This window comes from Nipponia nippon, unplaced genomic scaffold (genome assembly GCF_047370975.1).
Source record: "Nipponia nippon isolate SJK-2023a ecotype South Korea unplaced genomic scaffold, ASM4737097v1 scaffold_3, whole genome shotgun sequence".
NCBI lineage: Eukaryota > Metazoa > Chordata > Aves > Pelecaniformes > Threskiornithidae > Nipponia > Nipponia nippon.
The window spans coordinates 59,674,756-59,698,186 of NW_028262347.1; positions in this window are offsets into that span (position 1 = coordinate 59,674,756).

Sequence of the window (23,431 nt, forward strand, 5' to 3'; positions counted from 1 at the left end):
CTCTGGAAGACCATGCTGATGGGAGAGGATTGTTTGACATATACTTTTGCCACTGATGAAAAGTAAATTACTGTGTAAAGGGAATAGAAATAAATACTGCTGTTCATCGATACAATAATCTAGGACAACATGATGACCACAATGGGTACTGATTTCAGAATTGTTGACACTTGGAAAAGGTTTTCCTTTGGGTGGAGAATAAGCCAAACAAAAGGGATTCAGATCCCTCAGGACCTGGACGTGTGCAGACAGGGAGTTAAGTGGGAGAAAAGGTAAAGGGGGATAAGGATGTAAAGGAGAGCAGGAAAACAAAGAGAGATGATAGAAGAGTGATAGGAGGGAACGAAGAAGATTCTCCATGTAAGAAAAAAATGAAAGGTAGAAACCCACTGAAGATAGGAGGAAAGGATTAAAGATAAATAGAGCAGCAATAGAGAGTTGGAAATAGAAAGTGCAGAAGAAAACAAAACAAAACCTAGACAGGTTGCTAGAGGTAAAAGATGTTGAGAGAAATATGTTCAAACAGTTTTATATCACAGGGAAGTCAGATTAAATACAAAGACAGTAGGGTAAGTAAGAAATAGTACAGTATATAATGGGAACAGACATAAAGAAGGAAAAAAAAGTAAGGGGAAGGAAAAGAAAGACCTAAAGCAACTGAGGCAGAATAAGCACATCACTTTTGATTGTTCCACAATACAGAACAACTAATGTCGGTTCCTTGTAAAACAGGCAAATAGGCAGATAAAAGGGTAAGGTTGGACAGACAGTTTGCTTCCCTCCCAGGCTCAGATGCATCCCACTGGTAGTTAGATGCCTGACTGTCCTCCCTAAAGCCTGGTATATCATTGCCTTAAAATCCCTCTGTAATAAATGGCTAGCGAGAGGGTACCTCCAGGAGGGAATTCAGACAATCCATCTCCTGCTATTGACTGGAAGGAGTCCAGGGTGAGGAGAAGCCAAACCTCAGTCATGTGCCTACCTCTCAAGCAATCTTCCTTACTACCAGACAAGACTTAACCTCCATGTTCCTCAGATTATTTATGCATAGAGCCCTAATCTGCACATTCACAGCAATTTCTCATCTTCAGAGTGAAGGCTGAGGCAGAGCCCTTTGGCAGGGCACAGTGGAGCTGCTCATGCTGCTGCTGCCCCTGTTAAACCTTTTTTGTGAAGAAAAATAAGATTTCAGTAGGTGGATATACTGTTACATCTCAGTCCCAACCTAAGAGTTAAATTCCCCTGTTAGACCAATTCAAGGTTTCTCTAAAGCAGAGAAGGCCACATACTCCCAACTCTGCTGTGGCAGGAGGGTTGTAATCAGGACTAGGAGAAAGCAAGTCAGCCCCCTGTGCTTTCTGAACTTGTTCAAGATTTAAGCAGTTTGCAGCGGTGAAAAAATGTAGCTGCCACCAGTCCCACTAAGTTCGGGTACTGCACATATTATACATGCTTCCCCTTCAACAGCTCCATCCCTTTCAACAAATCGCTTCATTAGAGTTGAGCTTAGCGGAGCAGCAGAGTTATTCCTTCACTTGTCCTTTCCCTATCCACCGCTTGAGCCTCATAGCGTTTTAAGTCACAACACATGAGACCAGTCAGATACTGACAAGGTTTGACAAGCTTTTGCTTCTGTGGCATCTCCTTTGTTTAAAACCCTGTCGATTACGTTTTCTTCTAAAACACAGGATGATTTCCAACTTTACACCCACAGAATGATTCATTTGACTTCTGAATTGTCTGAAAGCTTAAGAAGATCCCTTCCCAGCATCCCCTCAAAGGGAGGAGGGTAAAAAGGGGGTGAACATCTTTATTTCTTTTGCTTCCAGAAGTTAAGGACATACTCAAGCTTGATAAAGGCTCTCCTTGTGCTTAATGGAGAGTTTATTAAGATGGAGTAATTGAAGTCAATGTTCAGTTTAGTCTTAATAATGCAGATGTCTTCCAGTTCCCTTGAGATCTGCCATACTAGAGGAAGATGATAGCAGTGGTTTTCACAGCACCAAGGGTAAATGTATGCAAATCCCTACATTATTCAGATTAGTCCAGTGCTGAGTGGAAGCCAGAAGGGTTCTTCTAGGTCTAATTCTCACAGAAGCAAAGAAAAGATCCATGCAGACAAAGGCTCAGTTCTTCTAATAAGAAAAGGGTGTGATGATCCAGCCAAGATGCACAGCTAACCACCTGTTCACCCATCGGTTTACCAATTACACATAGAAAGGATTCCTTTGCCTTAGAGAAGAAGAAGCTCAGAGGATGGAAAAGATTCATAGCCATGGAAAAGCTTGTAAAACAGATCTGCCTATAGAATATCTGATGTTTACAATATATCTGGCTAAGGACAGTACACAGACGGAAAGGAAATCCCTGCCCCAAAGAACCTACAGTCTAATATTGGTACTTTCATGGCTAAATATTTTTTAAAAAATCTCTATGGTAACAGAATTTCACAGCTTTAAAGAACACAGTGAAAGTGTAGTGCCTAAATCTATTTATAGAGACGTGTAGGAAACACAGTTAAGGAGAGAGACAGTATATTAATGGGAATGGCTTGGCTATTGAATTTCTGGAATTCAGCACCGAAGTGAAAGAGCCTTGAGGGAGAAAAGGATTAGTAATGCAATAAGGACTGAAGAGTTCAGAGGGGCATGCAAATAGTACCTTTTACTCAAAGACAGATTTCATCCATACTGAGACATTTCCACTCCAAAATTTCCTTTCCTAACCTTACTGTTCAAAGAGCTTCTGGAATGACACCTTATTCTCCTGTTTGGCAAGTTACTCACACAAAGTGAGGAAATAACATATGCATGTGGTTTGCTGATTTTCTGTAAAGCTTTAGCACTGGTGGCCATTTTCAGACTATGTGCTATAGGTATGTAACTTACACATTACAACTACTTCAGCATCTGATTTCAAGAGAGAGATGAACAGTTCAGACTTCCTGTCATTACCCAGGGTTGCTGAAACATGCCTTCCTGAAGACTCAAGGAAGAAGAGACATTCTAACATCTAATTTAAGCCTTTTAAAAAACAATCTGAATGTGGTCCCAAGTCTCTGAGATGCTCTGACCTCTCAGAGCATGGTTAGCTCTCAGGGTGTCGGTGACTTTATTTATAAACCTTGACAGTAATTCTTAGGAAGACAAGAGGTAAAATCTGGATCAGAAGGAATTAGATCTATTGGCCCTAGAAAGAGAAAGATTTTTAGTCTTTGAATTCTCTCAACACTATGAAGAAAAGGGGCTTCCTGTTCCAGATGAAGATGGGACCTGTACCAGTTTATTCATGTGGTTTTTTGGCCACGGTGATACTGCTCTCCTAGGATCTGACCTGACCTACAGGTTCATTTTCAAGGAGCACAGTAGCAGTAACATCATGTGAAAATCAGCCACAACCAGAATTTCCCAACCATCAAGCATAGATGTGGCAATATCAGTCAAGTGTGGTGAATTTGTTCATCTTGGGTGATGTGCTGTTCACAAGTAGTTAAAACAGGTCTTTGCCAGGGCTATATGATATGACTAACAGGGAGAAGCAGAAGGGAGAACTACTGACTCTCTGGCTTGTGGATTATCTGAAAGGAGCATAGAGAAGTAAAGCCAGTATCACTGGCCTACCTGGGATCCAGCTCACTACCCACAAAGAAATGGTGAGATGCCCTGTGACCCACCTGTGAGCTGCTTTTAGTGTACCCTTCTACTCCCCTTGGTCCTCTGTGAGCTGTAATGTGTGTCAGGACTTAAAATTCTGCAGTGCAGCTTGCAAGATCAGTGAAGCTGGCCCATCTCTTGTGGTCTGCTTCACAGAACAGCCTCAGACTCTACTCCCTCCTGTTCCCCTGGACATAATGTTCTTGTAGTTGGTAAAAGGAATGAAAATTAAGAGGATTTAAAGGAGAAGGGTGAGCTGCACACAAGTAGACATGACTTCAGGAGAAAAAGAGAAAAGACTAAAAGGTTACGATAAAAACAGGACCATGAGAATCTAAGAGAAAGAAAACGAGTATCTGTGTGGTGCAAATGGAAGAAGCTGCTACTGCCTAGAGCTCATCCCATACCCTCCTTGGGGTCTGGCTGTCTGGGCTCTGGGACAATTTTGATAAAGCAGCTCTCTGGCCTTGAAATTATGAGAGAACTGTTTGAGAAGCCTTTGTGGGGCCCTGCCATGGCCCATCATCATGTTCTTTGTGGCCTGAAACTTACTCACAAGGTTAGAAAAGATACTTTGCCCCTTCTCCAATACAATGAAACAAATCGTTGATTTAATGATGCAATGCCATCTTCCAGGCTGGGAAAAATGGCCTCTAAGTACTAGGTATGTATAGAGAAGGGTAAATCTGTCATTGAAAAAGTTTTGATGGAAACTGCTATTTTCACTGCGGAAATTTCACTTTCGGAATGTTTACCTAAAGAATCACTGTTAATCTAATTCTCTTAAAAAGAAATACAAGTCAACAAGCTAATTTTTTTCATATAAATTATCTTTGCCAGAGAAAAATGTGTTCCTTTTTTATGAAAAAGCTTTCATTTTAGCTTGCTTCTAATATATTGTTTCCAATTGATAAAATCCCTCTCTGTAGCAGAAATTCTTATTAGTCCCTAAGCACATGATGTTTTATTTTAAGGTAGTGACCGTTGTCCTGTTTCTATTATTTCAGTCCTTAAGGTTAGCCACTTCTCCCTTTAGTGTTGCTTTCTTCTCCTGTATATTGAAAATATTTCCCAACTTTGTATCATCGAGAAATTTCTCCTATGAAGTAGAAATTCATCACTTGGGAACAATGGAGAATGACAAAAACCTGTGTGATAAATCAGTCACAAAGTAACCATGCCTTACAAACGTGATCCTGTGATACATCAGTTGCAGCATGCCCAGTAAGGAGCTGGAAATACTTCTGCCATTGTATGCAAAGGTGGTGAGACACCATTTATCACCTTCACTATTTTGCAGTGAGCTGCTGAAAGAAGTTAAGAGAGAGCAGAAGAGCTCTACCATTAAAAGATGCACTACTGAGTGCATCTTTTCTTTACAAAAAACCACCAGGACTATATGAAAGAGGGCCTGAAAAAACAAAGGTATCAGATATGGAGGGGAAGAGAGAAAGAAAGGATGTTTTTACAACCTGCGAAAAAATGTATGTAGGAAGGAAATGGATGTGATGGAAGAAAAATCAGTGAAAAGGAAGAAATAAACAGAAAGAGACCAGTAAGATCTATGATGGTTTAGGACTGTATCTAACATTTTGCCACAAGAAAGAGGTGTTTGAGAGCAGCAGGGAAGAGGCAAAACACTGCCTTGGGAGTGAAACACCTGGAGTGAGTTGGGGCTGCCAGGGAGGCTGCTGTCTGCACCTGAGGTGAGCAGTTTATAAGTATAAAATATCTTCTTACATTGCAAGTAGGGCACAGAGACATTTTTCATTTGCACCTTCTTTTATTTTTCCCCACTGATTCAGTTGCACTTCAGTGTATCACAAAACCACTTAAGAAAACAAATACAGAAGTAGAAAGTTGAAGCAATGTCTTGGTATTTTGTGAATCACATCTTTGATTTTTTTTTTATTCAAAAAATACTTTTGTTTGGAAAATTCCTTACATTTTTTCTAAAAAGGAGACAGGTTTATCTCCCAAATGTAACATTCAGCTCGATCCAAGATAAAACTTTCATTCTTAAAACAAATGTTTGCAGGTGCTTTTGGCACCAATGGTGAACCCATAATCTGCTGCTCACGCCGTCTCAGATCCACACGCTGTGGATGGCAACATGGCAGTGAGCGCTTGCGGGACTGCATGTCTTCTCAGAGGCGATAGCACATTCAGCAAAGAGGTATACCAGAAGCAGACAAGCCTTCCCCTCAGTGCCAGGAATATGGTCTCTTTACGTGACAGCGCAGGACAGAATTCTTAATAAGCCACCATCCCCATCTATCCCCAGTTTCCTTATTTATAACCTCTTTCCATCTCAGCACTATCTCAAGAGGCTCGGGTATTTGTCTTCCTGAGACGTTTCCTTCATGCCATCCAATTTGACAGTGTAATTTTCTATACTTCCCTCACAAATATCTTCTGAGCCTGAGAAACTGTAGGTAAGTGAATTGAAAGACAAGGAAACAGCTTGTGTGGGATGGACAGAGGGGGTGAGAGGCTTCAAACCCTTTCCAGTGCTCCTCAGGCAAATTTAAGGTTGAGGGGCTGTTGGGTTTTTTGTGTGTTTTTTCCCCCCTGATGCTCTCCTTTCCCTTGTGGTAGCAGATGCTTAGTCTAGCGGGCATGTAAATTACAAAGCTGTCAGGACACATTTAGGCAGGTTAAACAGGCTCTGAAATCCAAAGGGGTTACAAATGCAGATGTCAGGTGCATCTAGGCGGAAGGAAACTTTCTCCCAAGTCCCTGTGCTCTTGCCTATCACATGGCATGCACAGGGCCACCGTGTCCTCCCACCCAGCGTGCAGACACCTTCCTTCCTGGGGAGGAGGCAGCTCCAGGGGTGTTGCCCTCCCCAGCAGTCCAGCTGCCAGGATGAGACCACACCCCATCGGGCTTCCCCATCCTCTCCCGGTCCCTGCCGGCATTACCTTCACCCCAGGCCCTGGCTTCTCAAGAGGGGAGACAAAATTGCATTTCTTTTTCGGCCCATGGATGAATGACATGGTCTGTGCCAAAACCAGACTATTCCTGCAAAGGGACTGAGCCTGGGGCAGAAGATAATGAGATGAGACAGAAAGCCGTGGAGAAACATGCTTGGTTTCTCTGGCTGGAAGGAGTTAGGAGCAGTGGTTTACTGAACCTAGATTAAGTTGCTCCTTCTTACAACACAAACTCTTAGTCTTTCTTAGTCTTTATGGCAACAGAAATGGCCAGATCAGATTTGCAGATCTCTGGACTTGCTATAACAAACAGAGGGGCCATAGGCAATAGCCATTATTGTCTGCAGCTGGAAACCACCCCGTGCCTCACTCTCTGCCCACATCACACATGAACAAAGAAATTTTTCTGACTCTTCCTCTCCCCAGCCTGTTCTGTGGGCTTCCCCAAGGGTCAGGTGTAGTCCAATCCTGAAAACAAAGGAAGAGATCTGTTCTCTCCTGATCCCACTCCCTGCCAAATGAGACAGTCTTGTTTCCAGGGCAGGAGGAGGAAGACAGACTGAGGACACCTGAGAGCTCCAGAGTGATTTGCAGTGTCCTAATGCAGATTTTTCTAGGAAGGCACGGTTTCCAATAGATTCATTAATTGCATCTGCCCTAGGCAGAGGGGGTCACCATAGAAAGGGTGTTGACACAGTTGATGGGGACAGGTGAACGCATTCCAAAATGGGAGGCAAAACCACCAATGAACAAGAGGAGGATATGAGGGAAGAAGCCACGTGGAAGTGGACAGCCATGCGTGGAGTATGAATGAATACAGAACAGAGAAATACAACAGCTCTGTAGGAAAGGAGCTGGGAGTTACAGCAGATCACAAACTGAACATGAATCCACAGCGTCCTGCTATTGTGAAGAAAGCAAACATCCTGCTGAGCTGTATAAACAAAAGGATAGTTTGCCAAGCCCATGAAATAATCCTACCACTTCGCTTAGAGTTGTCAGTGAGCCAACCTCAAGAGCTGTAGTTATGGGTACCACCTTAGGTGGCAAATTCTAATAGTGCTCTAATAATCTCCAGGACCATAGACTTTGTTTAGATATGATAACCTTCACTGAATGGCAGCTTAGTAGCAGTAATTATGTTCTTAATGCCAACAGCCTCCCCACTGATGATAAATACATTTTTGCATTATAACACTTTACATAAGCGTTATGTATTTATTAGCCAAAAGGAGTGTTTAATGCAAGGCATCTAACAAATTATGTTCCCTGTTCAAAAGTACCATAATCACATAACGTAATATTTTCTCTTGGCTAAAGCATATAGATGCTTTAAAAACTGGGGATATATATTTCAAGCTATATATTAATTCTCCTCTTCCTGCTCCAAGTCTTTCCTGAAATGATGATGAATATTTTTCTCTTCTTCATGAGTTGTTTGGCTAGCACAGGTTTAAAGCTAGCACATCTCTCAGACATTGCACTGAAGTATACTTCCCTAGTTATTAGAAGACTGAACTCAACTACATTTCCTAAGCCCCAGAATTGCTGGGGGTGTTGGTGACCAATCCTTTGCTTTTGCTAATATCCTTTTGCCCACGTTCATTAATGTGTTGTTCACTCCTAACTTGACGTACTGAGCACAATGAATTCTCAGCGCAGAGATCCTCACCAACACCCTCCCTGAAGGTCTGCACAGAGCGCATGCTGCATTTGTCTTGTATGATGAAAGCTGGTTTGAGTCAGTTCCATCCCTTTTTTACACAAAAAGTCTGATAATGATACTCATGGACATCAGACACTGTTTTTAAAGTCAGGAAGGTTCCCTGTCACTTCTGAAGAAACTGGGCACAAGCTCCCATGCTTCTGTAGTCTCAGAAAAAAAGAATATCCATTGCTTATCTTTGTTCCCTTCACATAAATATTAGGTCTCACAGGTTTGCCCTATTTGCGAGTGTACCAGAAGTGTTGTTGCCTGGTTGGGCATGCAGACAAGCCAGTGGTCTGTGTCTATGAGCCTGAAGGATCGATGCTGCTTTACCTATGACATTGAGTCTCACTCTGGTCTGCGTTCCAGTTCTCCGCTGCATTTTTTGAGGGAGATGGTTGTAACCCAAGTCAGTGCAGAGGATATCCATCTTCAACACAAGTTATAACTGATTTGTACCCATCACTTGAGGCACAGATGAGATGACAAGTTAAATTTCTTCAAGGATAGAATGAAAGAATTGGGTTTATTTATTGTAAAGAAAAAAGGATTCAGCAAAACCATTACTGTCTCCAGATATATAGAAAACTGCTGCAAAGAAAGGAATTAAGTTTTGTCCATGTCCATGGTGGCTAGGGTGAGAAATAATGAGGAAAAACTTAAAGCAAGATAGCATCAGATTAAACATTAGGGAAATGGCTAGCAATAAGGATAGCAAAGCATTACAATAGGTTTCCTCCTTCACTGCAATTTTTCGTAGAATTATTCTGTTCTCCAAGAGATTTGGAGAGAACTTTCCCACTCCTGTAACTTTACTGAAAGGTTAAGAAAATTCACAGCTAAAAGTCTTCTTTAACAACAGACTGAAGCTGAAAGACATAGTTGTATCTGATTTGGATGCCTCTCTCTCTTTTGAGAAAGCTAAGTTCCTCACTGATATATTTTCTTTGAAAAATCACCTCCTACCCCATATCAGACAACACTGAGGGCCTTAGTGCTCTCTGTGCCTTTGAAAATTTCTTCCTTGGACAGATGGTCCTGAGGTCCTTAGCAGAACTGAGGTGCTTAACTTGCTTCAGTCTCAATGAATGTGGCCTTCAGGCCTGCAGTCTCATTCAATGTCGAGAGATATTCATCTCCCAAGGTTCAAATTTCTAAAGGCATTTAGGTTTTCCAACATAGTTCTACACAATCCACATCCATCTACACAATGACTGAGGCACCTAAGGCTTAATTACAAAACTAATTTAGACCTAAAGTGCTAAGACTAAAGGACTTCGAAAGATACAAGACCTTTTAGGACCAGATCCTCCAAGATGAGAGAGTATTTAATCTCCAATGATTTCACTGGAATGAGATGCTAAATGCCAATAATATTCTGTACCTAAGTGTCTTTCAAAAATAAGACTTTGTTTTCTAAATCACATATGTGCTTTTGAAAATATGTCCACTGACCTTTATTTCAATGCCTTCAAAAAAATCCTTGGAGTGTTTTATTTTTATCAGTCAGCTCTGTTAAAAACCCTGGAGCTTGCAATAGCCTGTGTGGTAACTCAGAATACAATACAAGATGTTTAGTGTTAGCTAGAATTTTGGTTTTTTCTTAAGCTTTGTTTGTTCTCCAGGTTTTATGGAATTTATCAGAATTTATGTTCTTCTACTTGTAAATAAACACCCTGCTGCCATGGCAGTAGATGGTCTATAAATCAGGAGAATAAATAAATAGGACAGGCCTGATTCACCAGGATAAAAGCAGCATATGAAGCTCCTGTAGGTGTTTCCTCTTGTTTTAGCACATCTTTTGGGAGCATCACTTGAAGCAGCTTACTTTACCTTACACAGTGAGTACAAAGGGTTACGGCTATATTTATCTGTTCTGGTCTCCTCATAGCTTTGGAGCATCCTGTTGGGATTGCTTGGAAATACTAAAACTTAGAGTGGCTTCTAGGCACTAGCAAGGACATTCTGTTGTCAATTGCTTCTCCAGCTTAGGGAGTATCCATCAACAGGAGCACAGGTGCAGGAGCAGAAGAGCAAAGAACCTTGTAAGTCTGCTGGTGCAGAGTCACTTCCAGCACAGGGTGTCCAGTGGCACCTCCATGAATGATGATGTAAATTACCATAGTCTCAATTTCAAAAAGGTTATGATGGTTTTTACCCATTGCATAACTATTTTCCTGTTCACTCCTCTGTGTTCTGCCGAACTGAGGCTTACTGCTACCTCCCAGCAGCTATTTGTTCCCATCTGCTCCCTTGAACCTTAGCATCCCTTCCAAATCTGGGAAACCATCAGTGTGATTGTTCAGATACTCATGCTTGCACTAAAGCAGCTGTGAAGGAAAAAGCCCTTGTACTGTTGTTATTGTTTTTTGTTTGGTTGGGGGTTTTTTTGTTACAGATCTGATTATTAACTCTTGTGGAGGGCAGATCACATAACTTGAGTGTGGGAAGTGATTTACAGTTTCCATCTACTCATTACTGGGAAATGCTGACCTGCAAATTTTGCAGGCGTTCCTACAACCTCTGAAGAACTACTCCAGCAGGATATAAATACAGCCGTTCTCTCTGCTGTCTGCGGTATTGGAGTAGCTTTTCAGCTTATCAGCAAGGAAAGCCGTATACATGTTGGGACACTGGGAGACCAGAGATATCGTATCTTCAAAATTATACACACTTGCATGAAAATTACCTAGCCCAGGACTACAATTTAAGGCCTGTTTCCTAGTTGCACTTCATCTATATAATCCAAGGGTTTAAATGGGATTTTGCTGAGCCTGTGCAGACTCTTTGGTGTAGAGAAACTTTCTATGTGAATCAGCTATTGCTGCTAGAAGTGATTTTGTCCTCTAGATATTGAGATTTATCTTATCCATACTGGCTCAAATAATGTGTCAGATTCATAATGTGCTGGTGTTGCATCCTCATGGCCAGTCTTGAAATAATAACAACATACCTGAGCTAATCAGAGGAGCAAAACTCCCTTCAGTAGTAGCAGAGTTAAAGCAAAAAGAGCGGCATGGTAATTGTCTTTGTTCTTGCAGTGACACTGTTTTATTTCTTCCTGTGTTACCATTTCTGATAAACACCTTTGCACTTTTCCCTGCACGGCACCTTCAACTTTCAATAGGTTCCCATTAAAATCCACAGTTATCTTTATATTATTTTCCTCCAAAATCACATTAAGGCCATCAGTGCTGTGACACCCCCAAAATCCTTGACTCTGGCACAGCAGCTGCTGTGTGTGCTCCAGCCGTTGTTACTGAGCTCTTCATTGCTGTCTCACAACCCTGCACACTTGGGGTAAAAGAACTGTGGTTTTCTTTTGTGTTTGTACAACACTTAGCACAGTGGAGTCCTAGTTCAGGATTAGGTAGGACGGATAGGTCCTCCCACGTTGTTACAAAAAACAAATAATAATGACATTGAAAAGAAGGAAAATGTACAGCAGAAATAGCTGCATTGCCAATCGATGCAAGTCAGAAGGATGGTATTAAATTTAACCTCCTACAACATTCCAGAGTTAATTTGGGGTCCGTGGGTTTTTTAAGAAGAAACACGTCCTACTTTTCTGAATAATTAGACAAAAGGATTCTTGCTAAAATATACTAAAAATGCATAAAGAACAAAAAAATTTTGAGATTAAAATTTCCTAAAATTAAAAGCTTGAATAAGCATTTGGGGGGAGGGGAGAGAATTTCTCCTCCTCCTAAACTTGCATAAAACCTTTTAATTAGAGTTTTTAATTAGAGCCCCAAGGTAACTCCAAACATTTTCTTTGGGAGAATGGAAGAAGTTAAATGCTGAATTCTGGCTCTGTGACCACCTTTACTGAAATTAATCCTGTTTTTTTTGACAGAGACAACACACACACATATGTAGTTGAGCACAAGGAAATCTAAAAGAGCTGAGAAAGACTAGAACTGCCATCTCTGAGGGCACTTCAGGGATATACCCTGCACTGGACACCAGGGCAGTCCCTTCATTCGTCCTTTGTGTCCTGGCAGGCTTTTCCAGCTGCAAAGAGGAGCAGCTGGTTTGCCCTGGGTCCTTTTTTCAGTTCTCTTTCCCTTTTCCCAGTGCAGGTCTGGGAAAGAGAGCTTCGTCTGTGAAGCCCTTAAGCGTGGAGATCCCTGATGTGGTTTTTTAGGAGCCACCCTAACTAAAACTGGTGAGTGAAACTGGAGCAAGAAGGACTTCCTCCATCCTTTGTGAGAGGGCCCTGCTCAAGCATCAGGCACTGGTGGGCATGAGGGGGATCCCAGGAGAAGGCTGATGAGACAAGACAGTACTTGCCAAAGGAGAGCTCCAAGCTTTGGCCTCTGCCTGAATGAGGTTTAGCAGACAGGTGGGGAAGGGGAAATGATGTGGTAAAGATGCCACATGGGCTTATACTGTAGGGCATGAGACTGATCTAATGACTCCTACAGTGACTGTTATTTATTGTTCCTATATATAGGCTGTTTTCATGCTTTTCAGGCTTATTCTGTGTTTTGTTTTTCTCTTTCTCACCTGAGCTTTGTATAAAAACTCACTGAAGCAGAAACTGAAACTCCAATTGCTCCTGGCTTCCACAACAGAGAGTTATTCTTTCCGAGTGAATATTTAAATATATTTCCTTATACAGGAAGCAGATCCAGAAGATGCTGTGAGGGAGTGTAATTCCTGAATACCCGATAACCTAGAGGTAAGGGCTGGACTGAATGTCCTGATCTGAGGAAGGAATGGAGAACGTCCCTGAAATGAATTTCCTTCAGGAATGTCCTTTTCACCGAAGCATGGCGGTGAATCTCCCTCCATGAATCCTTTTAGATCTATTCAATTTTGTAAGAAATGGTGTCAACAAACAGAGATGCAGAGCACACGTTCAGGCCCAATGGAAGGAAGACATAGTCTAGTCTTACAGCTGAAACCGCATAAGCCTACATGTCTAGCTTGATAGCAAATCAAACCCATATAACCAAAGCTTAGAGCTACAGGCAGGATGTGCAAAGCCCATGGGTAGCACTTCTGCTGAACCTTCAAGAGACATACATACAGTTGCAAGAGGTATCTACTAAACTCCCTGTGTCTGAGGGCACAGAGCCCTGGCATCTGCCAGGTGAGGTCCTGAGATCTCTGCTACAACAGGGTAAATAAGCATGCTGTAAACTCTATTTTCTGTGGCTACACTTTTCTGCTACCCAAGCTAGTTTCCCTAGTAATGGTCACTGTGATATCTCTACCCAACACCACCAGCACACCAGTATCAGCAATGTAAACATACCTTCTGTAGCAATGTGCTTGCAGAACCACATGCTATACAAATGAAAAATTCATCTTGCTTGAAGTATGGCTCTGTAACACCATATCTGTCTTTTTACAATGGCCCAAATTGCTCCTTTCTCACAACAGACAGACATGAGAACCGTGTTCACTCCAGTTCAAGTCCCCACAACAGGATAGCCAGATGCGCCCAGCACCATTCCCAGGCTGAGTGGCCAGCTTCTCAGCTGTCCCCAGCTCTCTCCTGCCATTTCCAAATCTGATACCGGCTTGGAAAGCGCTTGCCCTGCGCTCCACTGATTTGTGTACACACCTCCTATGAAAGACAAGAAGAGAAAAAGAAGGATCTGAGCATGCAGGAAGATAAGTTGTTCCTCAAATTAAGCTTTCACTACAGGAGAGATATCAGTAACAACTTTCTCCAGTAGATTTGTAAACAGCTAATAAGAGAGGATGGAGGAGCCAACACTTTGTGTGGTTAAAAGGCAATCAGCCTCTGATGGGGGAATGGAGACTGGAAGCCAGGCTGTGGTTATCTAGCGCTCATAAAACCTTTGGCTTGCTAGAGAGCTGCTGACCAGGGGCACAGTGGGAGCTGTGAGAAGCACCAGTCCAGCACAGCAGCATCGCTAAATATGCCAGGGCTAAAACCTAGCTACTGTGTCTGTGAGTACATATCCTGGGCTTTAAGGCACCCAGCAGCTTCAGGGATGGATTGCCTGGGTTAATCCAGGGTAAGGGTTGCTGGTTTGTCCGCCAAATAATGTGGGGAAATTCCTTATAATGCTTTGCCCTGTGGTCCCAGCTGTGAGATGTGCCACTAGGGTAGGATGGATGGAGGTGGGCGAGGCAGAGCCATGGTATTTGCCTGCAGAGCACTAAATAACCGCAGTATCATCATCTGACAGAAATATAAAGAGATGCTCTTCTGTTACAGCAAAGGGGGAGTGGATAATTGCACCACAGGGACACCTTTGGGATCCAGCCATTTGTAGTTAATCAGAATTATTCATCTGTTTGGTAAACTTTTATTTCTTTTATGATAAGAGGAAAAATTGACTAAGGATGCAGCCAGGAGATACAGTAAACACACCAGCCTGGGAGGCCTGTGGATGCAAGCTAAGGAGCGTGCAAAGGAATCATTTAGCAAGCTTGTTTTCAGGTGGAAATGATGAGTGCAGGAAGTCTGCTGCTGCTCTTAATGTTGAGACTGGTCAACGCATCTCTCACTATATCCCTGAGATGGATTGTATTTTAATAGGCTTGGCTTCCATAGTGAGCAGCTTAATACTCCACCTGACGGATGATGCTTTGCTGGAAGGCTGGCAGCTCCTGCCAGGGCAGCATCTTGCTGAGGTAGAAGTGTGGTGTCGGCAGCAGGGAAGAGTCCAGCTCAAGTTGTCCATCTCTCTTGTACACACACACACACAGTCTGTCTTCTGAAAGTGTCAGCAGAAGGGAGGACAAAAGCAGCAAAGACCTACTTAACAGCCACAGGTGGCCAGTGCTATAGCTTTAGCCCTTCGCAGCCTAAAGTTGGAGTTTCAACTTTAACAAGGATCATGGTGGAAACTGGCCTCCTCTGTCCACACAGGCCTTTGCAGGAGTGGCTGAAATCAGGACAAAGCCAAAAGCAGAAGGGGCCCTAGAGTCTCCATCTGCCCTGCAGGTCATCACAGCTGGTTCTCCAGCTGGGCCCATTCTCACCTGGATCATTTTCTCTAACCTGATGGTGGAGTTCCCTCAGCAGTAATCTGCTGTATCATGTCAGGAATAATATTGTCTTATTACCACCCCAGAGGGTCTCCATGGGCCAAAGGGAATAAGCCTCTGCTGAGAAAGGAGGAGAGATTGTTGATCCAGCATGTGGCATTCATGACCTGCAGTGTGAATCACAGGCGTGTGAAAGACCATCGATCTCTCCTGCCTGCTGGGCAGCACATACCCTGGTTTTTTCCCCTCCCCACAACTGAACTTCCTTGCTACAGGAATTTGGAGGGAAATAGCATGGAAATAGCAAAGGTAAATCCACGAGTTGCTAGGTTAACTACCTTTTGTATTCTTATGATAGACAGGTTTATGAAATACTTCTAGCCATCTAAGAACCCCAGAGCAAGGCTCCTACAATGAGTGTTATTATGGGGAAAAAAAGTAAATTAATCTTGCTCATATAATCACAGAGACCTGCAGCCTGACTCAATTATTTATTTATTATCCTCATTTCCTGAGGAAACAAGCCTTATGAAATTGTCCTTCTGCCTGCTGCTTCCCCACCTCCTTCCCTGCATAGCTTTAAGTCATTGCCTAATTTCAACAACCTTTAAGGAGGTTTCAGAGATATGAAACTCTTATGCCTTTATAAGAATTGGGGCTGGATAGAGGAAAGGGATCCAAATCAACGTCACCATAGAAGGAAAGGCTTCAAAGTGAGCTCTACAGTTACCTGCTTTGCTCAGCCCGCCCATCCAGGTCTGCTGCAGAACAATCTTCCCTCTGCCTAGCTGTCGAATTAGGGACGTGGGAGGGGGATGAGAGTCCCATGACGCTGCCAGGGTGGTGGGCAGGCTATAGAAAGGCCTGCAAGCAATGACACTGTATAGGAGTTGGGAAGACAGGGAGTTAGGGGGGGATGCATAGGAGCAAGGGTATAAATGCAGGCGAAACAGGGCTTTGCTAATCCTGCTGCTCTCAGAGCATGGTATTTGTGGTGGTGTCAGCAGCACTAGCTGCATCCCAGCCATAGAAGCACAGGATAAAAGACAGCCCGTGCCCCAGTTAACTGCCCACCAAAAGCTTGCCTGCCATTTTTGTGGATTCATTTAGGCCTTCTTCCAATGCAGAGTTTAAGCTTGTCACCGATCAAAATCATTTGAAGAAACCCATTGGCTTCAGCTAGGCTGTTTCCCAAATCAGGCACAAGGCTGCATACCTTGTTGAATCAAAGTCTTGCAGAGTGAAGTGAGGAGTGAGGTGGCATTGTGGTAATTACCCCACACAGGCATAAGTGGCCATTAAACCTATTTGGATGCCTTGGGTAGTGAAGCAAGCCTGTGCAGTTAAATAGCGTGTTGATAGTTCCAGTAACAATTTAGGGAAGTACAGAGCAATATTTCAGATAATGAGGCAATCTTATCTACTTGTCAAAAGTAAAACCTGAAAATTTTAAGGACCCTATTGTATTTTTGCTGAAAGAAAAATGGAGCTAGAAGAGACTTGATTGAGGTATTCATAATTATATGAGAAACAGTGAAAACTAATCAGTCTGTGCTTTTTCTATTGTCACATAATGCAAGAACAAGGGGACTCTTAAAATGTAAATTAATAAGCAGTACATTTAGCGTTCAAATGTATTTAGTGAATCGTGTTACAATTACAGTATATATAAATAATCCACCAATTTCCATAAAACTATCTGATAAAATGCACCCATAACAATAGTTCATTTCCCAATTCACTTTTCATTATTCGAAAGCCTTTAGAAACCCAAGGAAAGCTGTGGGCTGGGGATTGTAAAAGGCTGTATATTTAGAACAAATCCAAGGAGCGGACTGACTTGTGCAGCATGTACTCCCCTTCAGAAATCCACAGCCCTAGGAAGTTAAGGACACTAATGCAGAGGCTGGCTAAAAGGAAGGGAAAAAAGAGCCTACACTGGATAATTTTATGACCATTAGTAACATTTGTATCTATACAAACTAAGATAATTATAACAGTAATCATATCTCTTGCTTCAGAGCCTAAAGTGATTGCCTGCAGAGGCCAGGGAAGCCTTGGAGAGTTTCCATTGAAAGGAAGATTAGAAATACCTAAGATTATTTAATTTGGTCATATTGGACATAGCAGAAAGAAGATAGTTATTTCCCCTTTTAAAAGCTTTTCCTTTCTCCTTTCTGAATCAGTTTCTTCCCTGTTGGCTTGACCTGTACCTGGTATCCCCATTGGCATCTTCACTTTTTTTGCCTTTCCCATCTACTTTGTGCCTGAATCTTGCTGTTTTCCACCAGAGCTGTTTCTCAGTGTCTCAGCTCGTTCCTCTCTTGTGCTTGTCTTGTTCATCCCCAAGGATATCACCCGTCCAGTGTGAAGAGGCTATCCTTGCATCCAGTGTCCTTGACCAGACTTCATTAGCGATCCGTGCTCTGACTTTGTTGCTCCCCAACAGTGGCATCAGCCTGTCTCTTCTCTTTGCATGTGAGCAGCTCCCTCCATCACGGGAGCCTTTTCCAACCAGGTTCTCCAGACTGTCAGTATTTCTGTATCCCAATCTTTCCACTAAGACCCATAGGAATCATGATACTAGTATCAAGAAAGACAGTCTTGTTTCACAGATTATGCAGTGTTTTAAAAACTGAAGAAAGTGAATAAAGAATCAGAAATGCCTCATGTTGCCCTTTAACCATTGCAAAAATTGCTGTGTGATCTGATCACCTGATCTCCTCCTCCTTTCCCGTCCTCCTGCCTTTTTGCACCTTCATTGCACAATGATCCCATGTGGGTCCAGATTCAGATAACCTCTCACAGAGAATTTTAGATGTCTTCACAAAGTGAGGTCTCCACTGATTTCAGTGAACCAACATGTGTAATAACAGGTATGAGAGAATGTCAGAAATCAGCCTCAGGTGAAGACGACTTCTCCACACTTAAGAAGAAAGGAGATAGGAAAGAAAAGGTGTCCTTTTATTACTCTGTGCCACCTGCTCACAGCAACACAGTGAAGAATAATTGACAACAAAGGGCTGCTATTTCCCTCTCCATGCAAGGAAGATGGAAGTACAGACAGAGATTTTATTGCTTCCTGTCACACAATATCCAAGTTTTCTGAGCCTATTGCAGAAGGTACTATTGCAAAGAAATGGCTGCCTCTGGTTACTGCCTTGCTAGAAGGAACAACCAGGTTGTGACTTTCTGAGGTTGTGTGTGTATAGCAAGACAAAGGAGCAGGCCATGAACCTGCTGATCCCTTTGAGCCATTTGCTTTCTGCCTATGATAATAGCTTTTAGCTAAGGTTTCATGTGAGCTCAAAGGATCAACTCTGTGTTTAGGAGCAGAAGAGCTGTTGATGGGCCTGGATCATAACTCATGCACTTAAATCCCCTGAAGAGGATCCTGGGCACACACTGAGGTGCTGAGCACGCCTGGGGCTTCTCCTCTGCAAACCGTGGTGTCAGCCTCTTCATGCAGGTCTGCAGACGCGGATGACTGGCAATGCTGGTCTGGAAAGAGGGCAGGGGCGACAGCTTAGCTGATAGCATATACATACCCTGGGATGTTGCCAAGCTCTTGGTCTGCTCCTGCATGCATTGCTCCTGAGCTAGAGTTTATGTCAAAGCTGTTACTGAGTCCTGAGACCAGGCACTTAGGAGAGCTGTGAAAGATGTATTTTCCTGTGAGTGAGGTAGTTCACTTTAGGACACTTCAGAAGAAGGAAAATGATAATTTGAGAACTAAAGGCAGGTACAATAAAGGTATAGAGAATTATGAATGGCAAAAGGAAGGCCGAGAAAGCGCTGTTAGTCAGCCTTTTTGGTAATAAAAAATAAATTGGCGGCCATTGAATGAAATTACAAAGCAACACATTGTGAGCGGGTAAAAAGTAATGTTGTTTACAAAAGGTATAATTAAACCATGATATTCAGTGCTCCAGAGATTGAGAGGGATGGCTCTCCAGGTTCAAGAAGTGATTCAGCATTTATATAAATAAAAAGAACATCTGCAAGGACACTAGCTAAACACAATTACAAGGGCTATCAATCCTCATGCTTCAGGGCATGGTTACCTGCTGAGGTCAGGAAGAAATTTCTTCACGATATAGCACTAAAAAGTAAAATGCATTATTGGGCATTGATGGGTATTGGATACCTTATTAGATGGTCCTTTAATCTGTTCCACTATGCAATTCTTTTGTTCCTCCATATCACAAATCAGTGAAGCATTTAGGTGTGGGCTTAAATTCCATTTTGAAATCAATAGGACTTAAACATGTGCATAAACATAAGTGCACGATTAAGTGCTTTCCAGAATAGATCTATTAAGCAGCTACTTAAATTTTTACATGTATTGAAGTGGGTTTTGGTTCTGGACTGATGTTTCAGTGCCCAAATCACACATGCAAAACCAGTAGAACTTACTGTATCTCATATATTATCAACTGACTTTGCAGAAACTCCATGCAACAACATGCTGCCAGTTCTAAAAAACTTCAGCCTTTCATCTCAAAAACCCATGAATTTGTGACTATAGCGCTACAGTTCATTTGTACAGATAATCCAATATGCATATAGACATAATCACGCTGGTCTAAAATAGTTCATGTCTTCATCTTTGGGCTTTCTTTGGTGTGAATAAAATGAGCTTTGCCATCTGCTATGGTCTCCTCCCTCGTATTTGCATCCTACTTGTTCATCTTGCAGTTTTAGGTAAAGCGGCAGCCAGACACTGAAGATCTCTTTGAAGATTTAAGTTTCCCTTTAAACTTTGAAGCCCATCCCTTTTTATCCTCCTTTCTTCTTAAAGGAGGTATCACTCAATCCCAACAGTCTTTGAGGGTCAGTAGCAGGACTCTGAATACAAGAGAAAAGCAGTGCCTATCTGATCTCTCTACAGAGCTGGGACACAGTAGACACTCCCCATGTGGAAAGGGGCTTCACCTGGAGAAGGTCATATGGAAGTATAACCAGAAGCTTGAGTGTTATTCACAGTCCTTCTGAAACGTCACTGGTAGGTGGTTAAAAGGTTTGACAGATACAAGAGACAAAGGCAACTGACGTGGCTGAAGGACAGATGTTACCAAAAACCCAGGTTCTTGCAGCCTGTAGTGTTACTCAGTTAAAAGGCTACTTAAAATATTGCTATAACTGTGGGAGAGGTTCCTCTCCTGTGGGTCTCTCTTCCCTGTTTTCCTCACTGGACCAATGGCTCCTTGCAGAGGGGCTGTGGTGACTCTCGGGGTGGGTGGGTGGGGGTGGCTGGGAGACGTTCATTGGTGTGCAGCAGGCAGTAATTCTTCCTTCCAGAGGATGAGTGTTCAGCCTGAGCAGCGCTCATAGGGATCTACACACTGAGATCAAGGGAACATTTCCAATGACTTATGGAGGAGCTGGAACTAGGCCTTTACAGAATACTAAATAATTAAATCAGACCTCATGTAGAGGCGAAATAGATCTCTAACACTTAAGAATCAGCACTTAATAGCACACAAAAAGGCATAATTTTCAGTCTGTATAGGTAGATATTATAGATCTGTGCTAATAAGGAAAACCATAAATTGAGGGATTTTTCTTAAACAGCTCTTTTCTTCCCCTGATCGTTAAACATAAAAGTAAAGATGTTGTCTGGTGTAGTCAGACATGTGCCTTGAATTGCTATTTGCTTCCAGCTTCATTTAAGATAAAATTTAAACTGCTTAGTTTAAATGCACAATCTTAGATACCTATAAAAGCCTGACTTGCAGGAAGTGTTAAGCAGATGCTCTCTGCAAATCTGTTCTACTTAAGTCATTTCTAGTTCAGTGTTCAGAAGGTACCCAACCTGGTGCCTGATCAACCTGATGAACTTCTGTGGTGAAACAACTGGCTTGTCCTGGTGGACATCAAGCTGAACATAAGCCAGCAATGCGTCCTTGTAGCAAAGAAGGCTAATGGTATCCTGGACTGCATTAGGAGGAATGTTGCCAGCAGGTGAAGGGAGGCGATCCTTCCACTGTACTCAGCACTGGTGAGGCCACACCTGGAGTGCTGGGTCCAGTTCTGGGCTCCTCAATACAAGAGAGACATGGACACACTGGAGAGAGTCCAGTGAAGTGCACTAAGATGATTAAGGGACTGGAGCACCTCACATATGAGGAAAGGCTGAGACAGCTGGGACTGTTCAGTCTGGAGAAGAGAAGGCTCAGGGAGGATCTCATCAATGCATATATCACCTGAAGGGAAGGTGCAAAGAAGACAGAGCCAGGCTCTTTTCAGTGGTGCCCAGTGACAGGACAAGGGGCAATGGACACTAACTGAAACACAGGAGGGTCCCTCTGAACATCAGAAAACACTTTTTTACTGTGAGGGTGACCAAGCACTGGCACAGGTTGCCCAGGGAGATTTGTGGAGTCTCCATCCTTGGAGATATTCAAAAGCCATCTGGACATGGTCCTAGGGAACCTGCTTTAGGTAGCCCTGCTTGAACAGGGGCATTGGACAAGATAACCTCCAGAAGTCACTTTCAATCTCAGCCATTCTGTGATTCTCTGATAACCAAAAGCCACGGGCACAATTGCATGTGTTAGCCTAGGCTCTTCTGTTTAAGCCACCAAAGAAGGGATTAAAACCCTTCTAAAGAAGTTTCCATGTACTGGATGATTCCCTTTATCCTTTAGGAAGCTCTAGTAATAGTACGTTGGGAGCTCCCTTGCACAACTATGTTCTCTATAGTCTTAGTAATGTGTTCTGGCTCAGGATTTCCTGAACTTCTAAACCATTAGCATTTCCTATAGGATAGTATGTACAGTTACGATTTCCTTTTAATATGAGATTTATAAGGACAGTATCAAAATGTGTACTCAGTGCTTCTACAGCATTCATGTCTCTGCATCTCCACTCTGCTCCCATCAGACAGAGCTCTACACTCCTTTCCTCCTCAGCTCTCATTTTGTGAGAGGGCTGTAGAAGTTCAGCACTCTCTGGGTTAACGCTCAACACAAGTGAAAATCTTTATCTCACAGTGTGTGGGACAAATTGGATTTGAAATGGCTACAGAGGGTCATCAATTCTTCAAATGGACATAGCATGAGTCTCCCATAAACTGAAACATAGCCAGTGCTGCACAGATTCATCTGGAGAGGTTATTATTAGGGAACTGGGGGTGTTTTCAAATGCAGGGATGTAATTTATCATGACTCGGTTTTGTTAGCAAGGAATTTAGACAGTTTCTGTTACTGCAACCTAATAAGTCATTTTATCAGCATATTTATTTCCTTGGCTGCTGACACCTCGGCAACCCTCATACCCTCTTAGTATCACATGGTAGGAAAACAACTGACAAATAAAGAGAAATCATTGGTTGTGAACTCACTGAAATTGCATATCCCATCTGAGAAGCTTGGATAATGCAGTTCAGTAATAAAGCAGAGTCCATTAAAGGTATACAGGCCTCTTGCTCTCTCTCTGTGGCTCATCTTATACTGTATATAGAAGGAAGAATCTGTAACCAAGAGAATACATCATGAAATCCTACCCAGCTGCCTAGCTGTAGGGGAAACTGGCAGCAGTGTTTCTGGATACAGAACAGGCAAGCGTCCTAAGAGGAAGTCCAGGGTAAATGACAGCAGAGGTGGGCCTCCCTGCTTTACTCCCTCCTCAAACATTGGAAGACTTGCACAGATATCTACGGTAGTTACACCTCTAGACCTCTGCATAACCTGGGGTCACAAGCAGCTGCTTGCTCTCCTTAGAAAAATCAGCTCCAATTAGGTCTTGCAAGATCAATTTCTCCTGGTTCAGCTCATCTCTGCTATTGCTAAATAATTAACCACTTATTTGGCAAGTACTTTCTATCTTTTCCTATCCCTGCATCTCCAACCACACAGACACAAACAGAAGGGCAATTAAAAGTGCATTTACCTGTGACCCTCAGGGATTGCCACATGCTGTGAGAGTCAATTTATTTTGCTTCTATTAGCCTAGCAGAGAAGCAAATTCCAGGGTTTAAGAGCACCAAGGAAAAGTAACATGCAGCCAGAATAGACGGATCTCCAATCTGGAGACTATATGCAGGAAAGCCCAAGCTTTTTTTCAATTGCTGTAATGAACAAAAACAGTGTCAGGAAGGGAAACCACAGCCCACAGCTGAAAGGGCTTTGTAAATCAGAGACAACTTATCAAATTGT